General features: G+C 46.2%; 1 protein-coding gene across 1 annotated transcript in view; it reads right to left on the bottom strand.

The window, feature by feature from the left end:
- Window positions 1–13,380, bottom strand: part of LOC149351354 (uncharacterized) — a 64,326-nt gene that overhangs the window by 17,847 nt on the left and 33,099 nt on the right. The gene's annotated exons all lie outside the window — the stretch shown is intronic.

Here is a 13,380-nt window from a genome sequence, read left to right as displayed (position 1 = left end):
CGCTTTTCTTTCATAGTTCAATGACTGCTGGTTTATTTCAGATAAATTACCCAAGCGAGAAACGGAAGAAAAGCAAAATATTGTGGTGTGCAATTGATATCGTTCATCTATGAGACGGTACAAGTTCTATCCACGTAAAATGAAACGTAGTTCTTGAAAGCGCTTGCTGGGGGATACTACAGATAGGACGTATACATTATTACCTAAAACTGAACGCGAACGAGACCGTTACATATATGAATGAGGCTCTAACAGAATCAAAATCAGGGAGTATACTGGCGTCCTGTTTTTCTTGTATGCATTGCACAGATATGTCCATCGCTGAAAAAGGTATCAATAATAAAAAAAAGACATGACGCCGAGCATCGTTCTTGCTATTCATTACTTTTTTTTTTGCCCGCGTTTAATTGTTACCCTGTACAAGGCCACTCGTGCTTGGACAAAATTTGGACAAAATTAGAGCTTCGAGACATTCCTTGAGAACACAGTTTTCGTCCTCGGGAAATGAAACGGCGTTCTTTAAGGCCACTGGCGTGCCTGTTTGGCCGTGGGTGCGCGCCACAGTGACCTCTTCAATGCTAGCCTTTACCGAGTGAGCCGATAATGGTATCAGAGGTGACCGGCCGTCCCGCAAGGATGACAGGCAACCAAAACACGTCCTAACACGTGAGTTTGCGTCAATAAAAACAAAAAAATAGAGGCAGTGGGAAAACTTTTTGTCGTGAGGGTTTTTTTTTTGTTGTTGTCACAAAAATAAGTTGCCAAAAATACATTTTACTTTGCATTTGGACAAATTTGCGTGTCTCACGCTATTCATACGTGAATCCAAGCGTTTGATGAGAAATTTGCCCACTATGACGTCCTTCATTCAGCGCCTCTCGGTTCAAAGTTTGGCACTATGTTTATATATGCTTCGGCACTTGCCCAAGGTTTTGCTTTTTATCCCTCGCTTTCACCTTAATATCTTGCCCCTCCTTCACACTCGCCTCATAAAAAATAGAATAAAATGTACAAACTCCCACATCCTCATCCTCCATTTTATCAGTTTTAACGTTGAAAATATGTTTTCATACTGCCAACAAGTGTCGGCATAGCTGAGTGCTCAACGCACCATTTGAGGGAGAGACTTTTGAACTGATCACAAGCGAAGCTTTTATTGTTCGATAATAGCTCAAACGGAGATTCTTTTTATTTTGAAAGCTTTTAAAAAATGTCGCTGATGGTCACTGTCTTCCCTAAGTGTTTGTTGGGCTCGGTGGACGCAAGATAACAAAAATGGTGGTGACAGTTGCGAAGTTAATTGGACAAAATTTGCTAATGAATTTTATATTTTATTCACATTATGCTGCATGTTGCAATTGCAGTTTTGAAACCTGTGTTGAATTGAGACTAACCAAATTTACAGAACTTGTCAAAGTGCATTAGATATAGCAATTTCCTGCTTTTCAGCTCCTAATTCCGAAACTGGGCGCTCAGCGGGCGCCGGAAGTGGGTATAGGTGAGAAAAAGGAGGGAACAGATCAATAATTATCTGAAAGCCTATTGAACTTCGGCGATTTCTGTAAATTCGATTAGTCTCTAATCAATGCATTCTTCAAAACTGCAAATCAACATTCTGCACAAAGTGAATAATTAAAAACCAAATTAGCAAATTTGGACTAATCAGAAAATTTTCGTGACCCCAGTCACGTTAACTTGTGTCCGCAGGACCCAACCCCCCCCCCCCCCCCTCTGAGTGAAGACAACATTTACGTGAGCAGCAGCGTCATTTTTTGTGAAGCTGTAAAGATTACAAAGAATCGCCCGGTATTATGAGAGTGGAAGCGAATCTGACCATATCGCTTGGTTCTATGTGTCTGGAACTACTTCATGCAACGCTCCTGCGTACATTGACATTAGTGCAATTCTAGAACCTACAAACTGGCTACCGCGATAGCTTTGCTGCTGTTTCTGAGGAAATCAATCTCCTTTTGCCACTGTAACAGCGGCAGTAGCAGTAATAGTAGCGGTTTATTATTGTAAAAATAGATACAATATGCGGCCAGCCGCGGCAATTGCTGTCTAATATCTTAAGCATCCGAGGTGCAGCTAGCGGAAATAAACAATGAGAGGATAGCAAGGACAAGTACAGAGGGGAGCGATAACGAGAATGGTAGCGAGAGAAGAAGAAAAAATATTGAGCGCTGCCACCGCCGGTGCTTCCTTCCAGCAGAAAACTGCGTGTACAAGAAGGAACTGCAAAACACTCGATAGACCCAAGTGGCCCACCCTGTGAAATCTTCGTGGTCACTTCCTGGCGAGGAAACACTCTGTCCACCCGGTTATGAGGATGTGGGCCCCTATCAGGCAGTTGTCGGAAATGCTTTCCTTGCCCATACCGGGAAGCATCCCGTACAGCGAACATAAACCTGAAATGTTTTTTTGATGAATCACGCTGCTTAGCGTTGGCAGCAAGAACTCTCAGCGCACGTGCGTTTCGTCAGGGCTCAAACACATGCGCCGTTGAGGACATGAAGCAAGCAGTCGCAATTTCACTAGTTTGAGACTTCCTGTCTCATCCTCAACCCGCGCACGTTGCCCTTGCTCAGCCTCGCCTCACCACCTTTTCCCGCCCTCACACTCTTCCTTTGATGGGTCCTTTGATGGGAAAAAGCCGCTTTGTTCTTAAGTTGTATCCGACTATATTCCACTTCAATAAGTGCGATGACATTGCTAATTAACGCTGTGTATATGAGGGCCCCCACCTTGCCACACGAGGCGGCTGCTGTGATGACGGTGAAAAGCGTTTATTTAGCTATATTTACAGAGAGGTGCTCAATGAGAGGCATTCATACTGGTGAACAGCGCAAAAAGGCGGGACAACGACAAGACAAGCGCTGTTGCTTTACTCAATGAGAGGCCTTTAGTCGGCCTCACCCCTTACAATACAAGGCGGAGTCCCTCATTCAGGGATCCCATTGGTCTTGACCGCTGCGCAGGTGCGCTGACGAAGGGGTGATGGGGGGGGGGGGGGGTGGAGAATGATTTCGCTGCCATGCCTAAACCATGTGGAAGGTGTCGGCCAACTCCCCGCAGAATGAGCAGCGGCCATCAAAAGAGGGCAAGACAACTTCGCAATAATCATGCTATCTTGCTGGAAACGTAGTACAGCGTTCCTGCTTGTTGACAGATAATTCCTAGAATTCTTCCGATAGGTAATCAAACATCATGCTCAGGTAACGTTAGGATCAAACAATGAACTGCATATCTGTCCTCTTGCTTAAGTTCACCTTGCCTGACATCACGCGTTGCAGAGATAAGGACGCCTTCCATGCATTGCCACTTAGCCGCCCATCCCGTAGAGTTTCTCAATATTACACAGAGGGAAAGGTGGCACTGCGGTAGTTCATCCACCATGGAGAGGCGCTGGAATACCGGAAAGATGACTTTTCGTATTTGGCTTGGCTATTGTTGGGCACAAAACGTGGATTCGGCCTCACCAGTAAGGCTTGTCGAGGCAAACCTTGCAGAAGTGCTGTAAAGGTTTGCATACCAGCCTAAAATTTGCGTTAAATTTAGTGAAGCGAAAAGCGCTCTATTAAAATAATTTGAGCTGCGCACCGAGGAAAGCGTCGCGCCGCAGCTACCGATTTAGAGATGGGATCCACGTTTTCGGCCCAACACTAGCCAAGTCAAATAAGAAATCTCGTCTTCCCGGCATTCCCGCGGTGGATGAAGTGCTATTTCGGAAACTTGTACAGACGGTAAGGCTAGCGTTCCCTCTAGGTAATATTGAGAAACTTTATGGTCCAGCCTACCTGCATTCGAGTGTGCAGCATGGGAAACAGAAGACTGCACTAAATGCAACACCACTGCTGCCAAGCGGCGGCTGGCGGTCACCACGTAGTGCATCTTCGTATTGCCGCTCTGCATGTCGGTTGTGTCTGCAGTCGCATAGGAATGATGCAAGCGTTGGGAAGACTGTCACCACCACTCCATTAACGCGGCAAAGTCTCCCGTTCAGCGCAAAACCAGGCAGTGTGCGAGAAAATGCGAATTGGCCGAAAATGTAATTACGCCGCAAATGGAGCGGCGGATTTGAAGAGCGACTAATACATTCCATAAATTGTGAATATAAAGTTCCAACATGAATCAAACTTCTTTATGACATGCAAGAATGTAAAGTGAATTAAATGCACTTAAAAGAAAATTGGCGTGGCCGTTGCCCGTTGATCCCGACTCAGCCACGCTAACCCTAGGCCACCGAGGCACGTTCATTCGATTCGGTGGAGGTCTTGTGTTGTCTGACAGATCCATCTCTGCGATGTGATATACGAGGGGGGACCCAAAAAAAAAAACGGACTGAGAGCACGCTGCCATTCGTAGACGTAGTAGAGAGTTCTACCGCTAGATGGGGTTAGTAGAAACATTCACGAAACAGCTGTGCAGACGACATAAGTTTGTTGGTAAACATTTGAGCGTAGTGGTGTGTTTCGCTTGCAGTTATTTTGTTCCGCCTGCGAAGTCTTTATGGCAAATTTAAAAGATCAAAGAATGTGTTTGAAGTTTTGTTTACTGCTTGAAAAATCGGCAACAGAAGTTTACCAAATGTTGGAACAGGCTTTTAAAGAGGATGCTATGAGCCGCACACAAGTTTTCGAGGGGTTTGGGCGCTTCAAACATGGTGAGATGAGTGTCGAAGACCATCCTCGTTCTGGGCGTCCTTCACCGTCTCGAAACGGTAAAAACGTTGAAAACATCCGTCAAAAAATGAACGAAGATCGTTGTTTCATGATCAACCAAATTTCAGAAGAGACAGGTGTGAGTTGGAGCTCGTGTCAGCGAATTTTGACTGAGCAGTTGCAAATGAGACGTGTTCCCGCTAAATTTGTTCCTCGCATTCTCGCACAGGATCATAAGAACATTCGATTGAATTTGAGCCGGGAGTTAAAAAAAGAGATTGAAAGTAATCCACACTTCTTGACCAAAGTCATTACAGGTGATTAGAGTTGGTGTTACGGGTATGACCCAGAAACTAAGCAAACGTCAAGCGAGTGGAAGTCTCCCCACTCTCCGAGACCAAAAAAAGCAAGACAGTTGAAGTCGAATGTGAAGACAATGATCATTGTCTTTTTTGATGTTCGCGGAATTGTGCACCAAGAATTTGTTCCCCCTGGCCAGACTGTTAACCAGCACTTTTATTTGGAAGTTTTAAGACGTCTGCGAGAGGATGTGCGGAGGAAAAGCCCGGAACTCTGGCGATCAGGTGACTGGTTCCTTCATGACAACAACGCCCCCGCACACACGGCCTTACGAGTGACCCACTATTTGGCCTCTCGGAGGTGGACTGTCGTTCCCCACCCTCCATATTCACCAGACCTAGCGCCGTGCGACTTTTTTCTCTTTCCGAGGATGAAGAAAAGTCTAAAAGGGAAGCATTTTGGTGATGTGGAGGCCGTACAAACAGCTTCGCAAAGGGCACTGGACGATATCAAAGTTGAAGAGTTCCAGAGATGCTTCAAACAGTGGGAAAAAAGACTTGACAAGCGCATCGCATTCCATGCAGAGTACTTTGAAGGTGGCTGAAGGAATTTTGTGCAAGAGTTTATAAATAAAGTTTTTATACAAAAAATCCGGTTTTTTTTTGGGTCCCCCCTCGTACAAAGAGGACCCCAGGCCGCTGAAGGGAGTCGTTAACGCTATCGTGTCATACCCTTAAGGCGGAGCTTAAGTGTTCCCCGAATTTTCTTTTTGCTTTTGTGTGCGTGTTTGCTCTCACTCGTAACAATTGTTTTACTTGGCATCTTTTTCCGCGCCGATGGCAAACGCCCTCAAACGCTGACTACCGCATCGTTCATCCCTTCCCAAAACAGTGTCCTCTTGGAACTTGGAACAGTGTTATATATTCATCAGTTCTAGATGATGGGTGGGGAATGGTGGGGGGGGGGGGGGGGGGGCGCTGCCACACTTCTACCTGTTCTTGCGACACCAGTGCTCGACTTATATTCGGGAGCGGCCACACAGCGTTGCCCACGGCGCATTTCTAGTTGCTTCAGCCGCGAGGAGAGCGCCCATTCGGGCGTCCGTACGCCAGGCGCGGCGCGCGCGGGCGGACGCGGCGGCACAATCCATCGCACGAGCGGCGGTTTGTCGTAGCGCGTGCGAGGCTGTTATCGGGGGGATTCCTACGAGCGCGATAGCGAGGCACACACGCGTAGCTCTATACGAACCGGAGACCTGCGTATTCGTAGATCGTCTCGTCGAGTGGGTGGATTGTAGCGAGGTCGGCTCCCTCTCCGTGTATTCAATCTATGGGTTCCGATAGGCTTGAAAAATGGCGGCTTGCATAAAGGAAGTTGTACAACCACGAAGCTTCGAGGTTTTTGAGTCATCAGGTTTCCATGGGAGAAGGTGGTGGCGGTGTGGGTGCAAGGCTGGAGGAAACATGATTGCGTTTTATATTTCACCTGTGGATGACTATTTATCTGCACGGCAGGAAATAGTAGTAACAATAATAACTGTGCAGAAAATTTCAGTAGTATTTGCCTCTTGCGAGAACATTCCAAAAAGAAAGCAGCGAACCTGGAGGGAAATAACCGGAATCGTCGCAAAACCCTTTCTACAATAAGTTTTTTTTTGCTTTTGCTATTTTTACACACAAAAGGTGTGTCAGGAAGGAATTTGTAAGCCTAAACTATATTTAGGCGGCGTCATCTACGCCAGCCATCATTCGTGATAACTATGAATCAAAGCGGGGACAGCTAGAATACCGAGAGTTATGAGTATATTTCAATAGCGGCTTAGCAAGGCCGTGATATGCACTGAAATCAGCGTCTTGGGCAGTAGTGGCATTGCCATAACGGGAGAACATTTCTAAAAGACGAAACGCCTTGAGGCGATGACTTGAGAGCCACACTCAATGGCGATGAGGAAAACAGTGGTTTTAATGACGACAGTGATGGGTAGCGAGATCGCCGGAAGATTCAACGGCGCGTAAAAAATGCAATGTTTGTAGCCGCCGCGGTGGCTCAGTGGCTATGGTGATCGGCTGCTGACCCAAAAGACGCGGGTTCGATTCCGGCCGCGGCGGCTAGAATTTCTTTGGAGGAGAAATTCTAGAGGCCCGTGTACTGTGCGATGTCAGTGCACGTTAAAGAACCCCAGGTGGTCGAAATTTCCGGAGCCCTCCACTACGGCGTCTCTCATAGCCTTAGTCGCTTTGGGACGTTAAACCCCATAAACCAAACCAAACCAATGTTTGTACCTAACAGTTTCACCATGCATAGCTGCACAGCTGCAACAATGTATACACCCAGCAGATGTAGAGGTTTACTCCTCACCGCCACCGAATGCCGCTCAATGCCTGCCCCTGTATGACCGATTCTAGGGACGCCCTTCATTGGTGCCTAGTTAAACAGAAACTTTCAATTTGGTTTATACTAGAAATTCGCCGTGTTTCATGGCAGCAGTAGGTTATTCTCCCCAACATATGAACAGAAGTAAGTGGATCATCGAATTAAAAAAAAATAAAAGAAACAACAAAACAATACCCATTGCATCGGGGTGGCGCATATTTCGGTTTAAGTTTTAATTTCAGTGAAGTGTTCATTCGTACTGTTAGCTTCGTGTAATGCAAGCAGTTGCTGTCATATCTGAATTTTCGCCTAACTTCTGAACCATCGATGCTGCTTGCTGTGCCTGGCGGAACATGAACATTCGTCCAGTCTAACATTGCTGCACAAAGTCGATGCAACGTATCAGTGTCATGTGCACCCAAGCATCTCATGCTTAATTCTTTTCACAACCTTCGGGTATGGCCACAGTTCTATAAGCAAGAAACCTGAAGCACGGTTCTTCAAGAGCACCACACTGCCCCGCTCGCGTTTTCTTGTTGCATAGGATGGAATGCGGTAAAACGATTGCACAGTACGCATGAGCTTTCGCACAGTCGGAAAACCATGCATACTGAATTTCCAGCGCGAAGCTGATGTTGCAGGGTCGTAATCTTTAACATTTTTACTTCGTCCCTCCTCTCTATCGTCGAAAAAATCATAGGCAATAAACGAATATACGCGCTCAACTAATAAGCTTGCATTCACTTACATATATACAGAATATATATTTCGCGGATCCCCAGATTTCGCGGATATATTTCGCGCTTGATTCATGAATATTGTGCGGCGTATTGTGGTCTCTTTTAGTCTCTCTGCATTAATTTTAAGCTGCTTCAAGATGTTTAAGTTAATATAAACAAGAATTTATACTTGTTTATACTTCCTTTGAGGGCATAATGTTGGAACCACCTGCAGAATTCTGGTCACTTTGTTAACACTGATGTTTTTTAAAACTGCTCTAATATGGCCTGCTGGGCCATATTATTTTCTCGGGCCTAGGTTCACTGCGCGCCGTCGGCGCCTTACCCACGCTGCCACTCAGCTTCAAGAAAACGCGCGAATTTTCAGATTCATCCAAGTCGATTCATGCAGAACAGGTAAGTGGCATTCTCGCTACAATTATTATGGCGTGCCCAGCTTATCTGGCACAGAACGTGCGGATGAGAGGTGGATTTTATCAGCCACTCCTGAACCGGACAGAACTGGTCGGGAACTGCCGGTGACTTACTTAAAGGTTTATCGCATGCGCCCGAGATAACAGAGCTGATGCGCTTTGCAATTTACCCTTTCTACAACGAGGTGAGGCGCAATCAAGTCTTGACGAGATAGGAGGAAGCAATAAAGGTGACGTCGACAAAGAGGGAGAGGGGAGAGCTGAAACGCATGAAAGTGTATCGTTGGGTGAAAGGCACACGCTATTAAGGGACAAATTTTCTTTTGCTGTACTTTGCTGCTGAGACTCCAGTAGCGGAACGTAGATGAAACAAAATTTTGAGCTCCTGGCGGCAAAGGAATTTTAGAAATAAAGTTACGCCAGAGTTCATACAACCTTGCGGTAATTAAAAAAAAGCCAGCTGTTATATTGTTGCATGCATGTAAGCCACTGGTTAAGCTGCATGACTATTAAGCTACTGATCGTTGTGAGGTCCCTATGTCTCTACCATTGAAGTTCAGGTAAACAATGAGGTGTTGTTCAGCAAAAGGCAAACTCACTTGCTTTTAGGGCTTCGCATCGAGCATGAAGAATAAAAAGAGAAAAATGCAGGCATAAAAGGGATGTCAGATAAGCAAATTGGTAAGCAAATAAGCAATTTGGTTGAGGTATGCTGACGTGTCGCTGGCGACCGTGGAAAGGTTTGCGTGTATATAATTACCGGTCATTGCGCAACAGCTCGTAATGTGGACTAAAACACTTTTGCGCAGGATGGCAGTGTTCTCTAGACTGAATAGAAAGTCGATGCCTATGAGGCGCCTGAGAAAACTGTCGATGTGCCAATAATTGCAACTTTTAGGCTGCTGCGGCCAATTTTTACACAGTTTCAGATTCATTTTATCCTAGTGGTATAACGAGGTTAGACGGTGACACAAACGTCGTGTATGCGTCGACGATAATCGAGTCGTTGGTGATGCGGTTGCCGGGGAACGAGAACACTTTCAGTGCATAGCCATTGCAGTTACAAAGACAGAAACGAGCCTTGTGGATGCAATGCAGTGACGACATTGACTGCGATACTCATGTACTGTGTTTCGAGTGGCGGAAAGGGCGTTTATTTTGAATTATAGAATTTAGGAGTCTTACCTGGTATTCTTTCGTTCATATTATCGTTCGACTGCAGGTAGGTATAAAAGCAGTTCGAAAATAATAAGCAGTAGTTAAATCGAGCTGCCTGTTTGTCTCACCAATACGTAGTGACATTTTATTTAGCGATAAATGGTTTTATAGTAAACAATCTTCGCCTACAGCCCGTGATGTAGTGATCGCAGAAAGCGCTTGTTCTTAGTCTGCGGTAAACCAACTCAACTTTTTCTCACATAAAATTTTTCATTTATGTGGAAACATGTAACCACGTCTATGAACATTATTTGCTTTTTTTTTTTTTTAAACGGTGAGCTTCGTTTATCTCGTTCACACCGCGGCCTTTACGGCGTGCGGGGAAGGACATCCCGCCCAAGCTCTCCAGATGCGACTGGATTGTTCCCGACGTACAGCAATCACGCACGGACGAGTTCAAAATATTCGGGGCTGTTCGCCGGGGCTGTTCACCCTGCTTGCGTTCGAGTACAGCAAAAGAAACCGAAGGCGGCATAATGACAGCGACACTTCTCCCCGAAACGCACCTTTAAGATAATAATAGGACACGGGAGTCACTGCTCTTAGCGCCGAATGCAGTAGGTCGCTCCCTTTATTTTTTATCGCTGGGGCGTTTCTCTCGGCAAAAACGGCCTCAAAGGCAACATGCAAGCGCCGCGAGCACTGATTTGTCGGCAACTCTCTCTTCTGTAGCGCTGACAGGTGCGATTGCCCTCACTACTATCACTTCTTTTTCTTCTTCGCATTTTTCTTTTGATGCCGACGGCAAGCATCGCCAACCGCTGAATGGCGCTCGGTGCAGCAGCTCTCAGAACTGTGCCCTCTTCCAACTTTAATAGGTGCATTCATCAATTTTTAAGGAGCATGAGTGCTTGTGCTAGCATGGGCGGACGACAGGCACTACACGTTCAGATCGTTATCTCGAAAGTTCAGAGTCATGATTGTATAGAGCACGGCAGAGAGACATGACCGGACTGATCCAGACGACCGCTAACCGCGCGTGTTGCTATCGGCGCCCCCGAGCTGCATTACACCGTAGGAGAGCTCGAGTTACACAAAATAAGCAGCTTGCTGCCGAAGCCTCCGACCGATTTCCTGCCCGCTTGTCATCGTCGCCACATGACAAATGTTGTTTATTTCGCGAACTGTCAGGCAGGGCACTCAAAGAAAGAGACGTTATCTCGCTGTGAGTGCCAGAGAGAGCTCTCTTGCATCAAAACAAAGTTGTCGACCAATTACAACGAGAAAAGAAAATGCCTCATGAGGATAGTGCCAGACACGGAACAAAGTATGTAGCCTGTTGAGTGGGTAGACGCGCGAGGTGCAGACAGTAGCACCCTGAATGTATGCAGAAAGCTTTAACCGCAGCCCTGCGTTAACCTATAGGTTCGCGGAAGCGCGTTCTCTTTGAGGGCACACCCAATAACAACCTCGAATTATTACAACCAATTTCGCACTTCGAAAGGGCAGTTCTTAAGATACAGTGCGATGGACATTTAAGAGCTTTCGAAGGAGGAAAGAGGGGGGGGGGGGTTCTACCATGACTCGGGGGTCGCCCTATGCACTGAAGAGAAGGCAACCTCAGAGAAATGATTATATAGGTGATGCCTGTCCGGTGTGCCGCGTCAGGGCAGAAGGTAGCGCTTTAGTATGGGCTTCAGAAAACTAAGAGGCGTGCGCAGAGCGTATTGAGCAAGATAAAAAAACAAATAGGCGACACGGCCTCTGTATATCTCGGTAAATGTCTAGCATCTATAAACCGTAACACAAAGCCAGTCTGTGTTAATCGATCACTTTCACTGCAGGACAGGATGACCTCTGTGCATTCTCTGTATATTCTGGTTAGATTTTATCAGGTTTAACGCTCCAAAACGACTCAGGCTATGATGGACGCCGTTTTGGAGGGTTCCGGATAATTTCGACCACCTGGGGTTTTATAGTTCCTGGTGCCTTTATCAGTGCGCCCTCTTTCTTACTGTGCGGTAACAAATCTCAGTCGTTTTCTACAAATTGTTTGTACCTTCTGGTTTATTTTATACCTGACAGGAACCGATGCGTGAACGGACGCAATGACTGAGCAATGTTCTTTGTTTACAAACAGAAAGACAAACCTTTGAGTGCGCTATTTTTATAAATTTCAGGTCTAATGATTTTGATCTGTTGTCGCTTAAAATAACAAAAAGAATATTTGGAATAAAAAGCACAAAACTGTTATCTGCTCTAATTATAAGTGGCCGAAGTTAAGAAAAATGAAAACGCTCCGCAAAGGTTAACCGTAAAATTACGTCATTAGCTCGTTCTTTGCACTGTCCTATCGGCTCTTGTGCCTGTGCGTGCATTTGTATGCATGCGTATGCACGTGTGTGTATTTAGCGGGGGTGGGTGCAAGTGCGAGTACGCGTTTTATGTTTTGTTGAGAAGCGCACGTATGCGCCGGGAAAGCTCTATGACGTCTGTTTGACAACAAAGGGCTCGTATGAAAGGGACTGGGCATTTCGGGCGACAACCATATGATTGATACGAAATGAAACTGCCGAAGCATGTGACCTGATTACATCGCGAAACGCCTCCCACTCGCACGAGGCGCGATTAGCGAAGTGCAATCGGACGCGATAGCAGCTCTATCAGGTTCCAAGAAACAGAATTACGGGCTATCGATAGCGGTTAACGCGGCTCTCGTCATACGATGAACTGCGTGCGAAAAGCTTCTCGTTATCTTCGATGAGCTCAGCAGGCACCGTCGTGCGCCTCCTCGTGAGTGTTCGCAAGAATCAATTATGGTGGAATAAGACCAATAAAATAATAGAAAAAGCCGGGCAACCTTCTTTTCATTAAAATTATGCGTCGAAATGACAGAAGCTCATTGATACCAACAGTGTGATTTGTGTCAAAATTCGTGAAAGGGACGCTGGTGGTCTTAGTGACGGCGTGATGATACAGGTCGGGGTGGTTTCCTCAATGACGCGCTGATCTCTGCCCCTTTCGGCCGCACGCTAGGCTGGCGTGTAAGAACACCGAAAAGTTTCGCCGTCCGTACTATCGGTCACGCAAGTTTACGAGATGCAGGTGTACGAGGAAAAGAAAATATTTCGAAGCAGTTGAGCTGGTAACATTACCGAGCGGCTGAGTCATGAGACTGCCCAACAACATTTTTTTTTTCTGTGGGAACACGCATCCCGTGAAGTTTTGTGGCCGACAGTACGTTCCGTCTCGTCGCGCGTCGCTTGTACCAGCTTTCGTGTGATTAAGGTGTTATTGTGCTCACAATCTACGCTGTTTTCAGCTGAGGTCACGTATTTCGTGTCATGCTACTCTGGAAGTCAAATCCGCTCTCCAAAAGAAATATCTTCAAACCAGATTATAGCTATACTAAACAAATTATAGCACCCTCTTTTGAACTCGTTTACTCGGAGAGGAATTGAGTGCTTGCTCGGACATGTGGTTGAAGTTTCAGAGACGCCTCAAAGAATTTGGCCGACGTAATAAAAGACAACGTTGCGAGCGGCAGAGGGCTTCTGGCATACTTCTGCGGGCGAACCAACTCCCTCAGTTTTACTATTTTTTTACTTTTTATGGCTAGTGTTCAAGGCTGTCGCCGCACGCTTCCTCCGCAGTTCTTTTTTTGTTCCTTCATGCGGGTTTGTAGGCATGAGCCAGAACAGAAGGCGCTGCGGAAAGCGTTGTGCAGACGACGCG

Source organism: Amblyomma mixtum, chromosome 3 (genome assembly GCF_055824585.1).
Source record: "Amblyomma mixtum isolate Tamu chromosome 3, ASM5582458v1, whole genome shotgun sequence".
NCBI classification, from domain to species: Eukaryota; Metazoa; Arthropoda; class Arachnida; order Ixodida; family Ixodidae; genus Amblyomma; species Amblyomma mixtum.
Note: the sequence above shows the minus strand (reverse complement) of the source record. Positions and strands in the feature narration are given on the sequence as shown.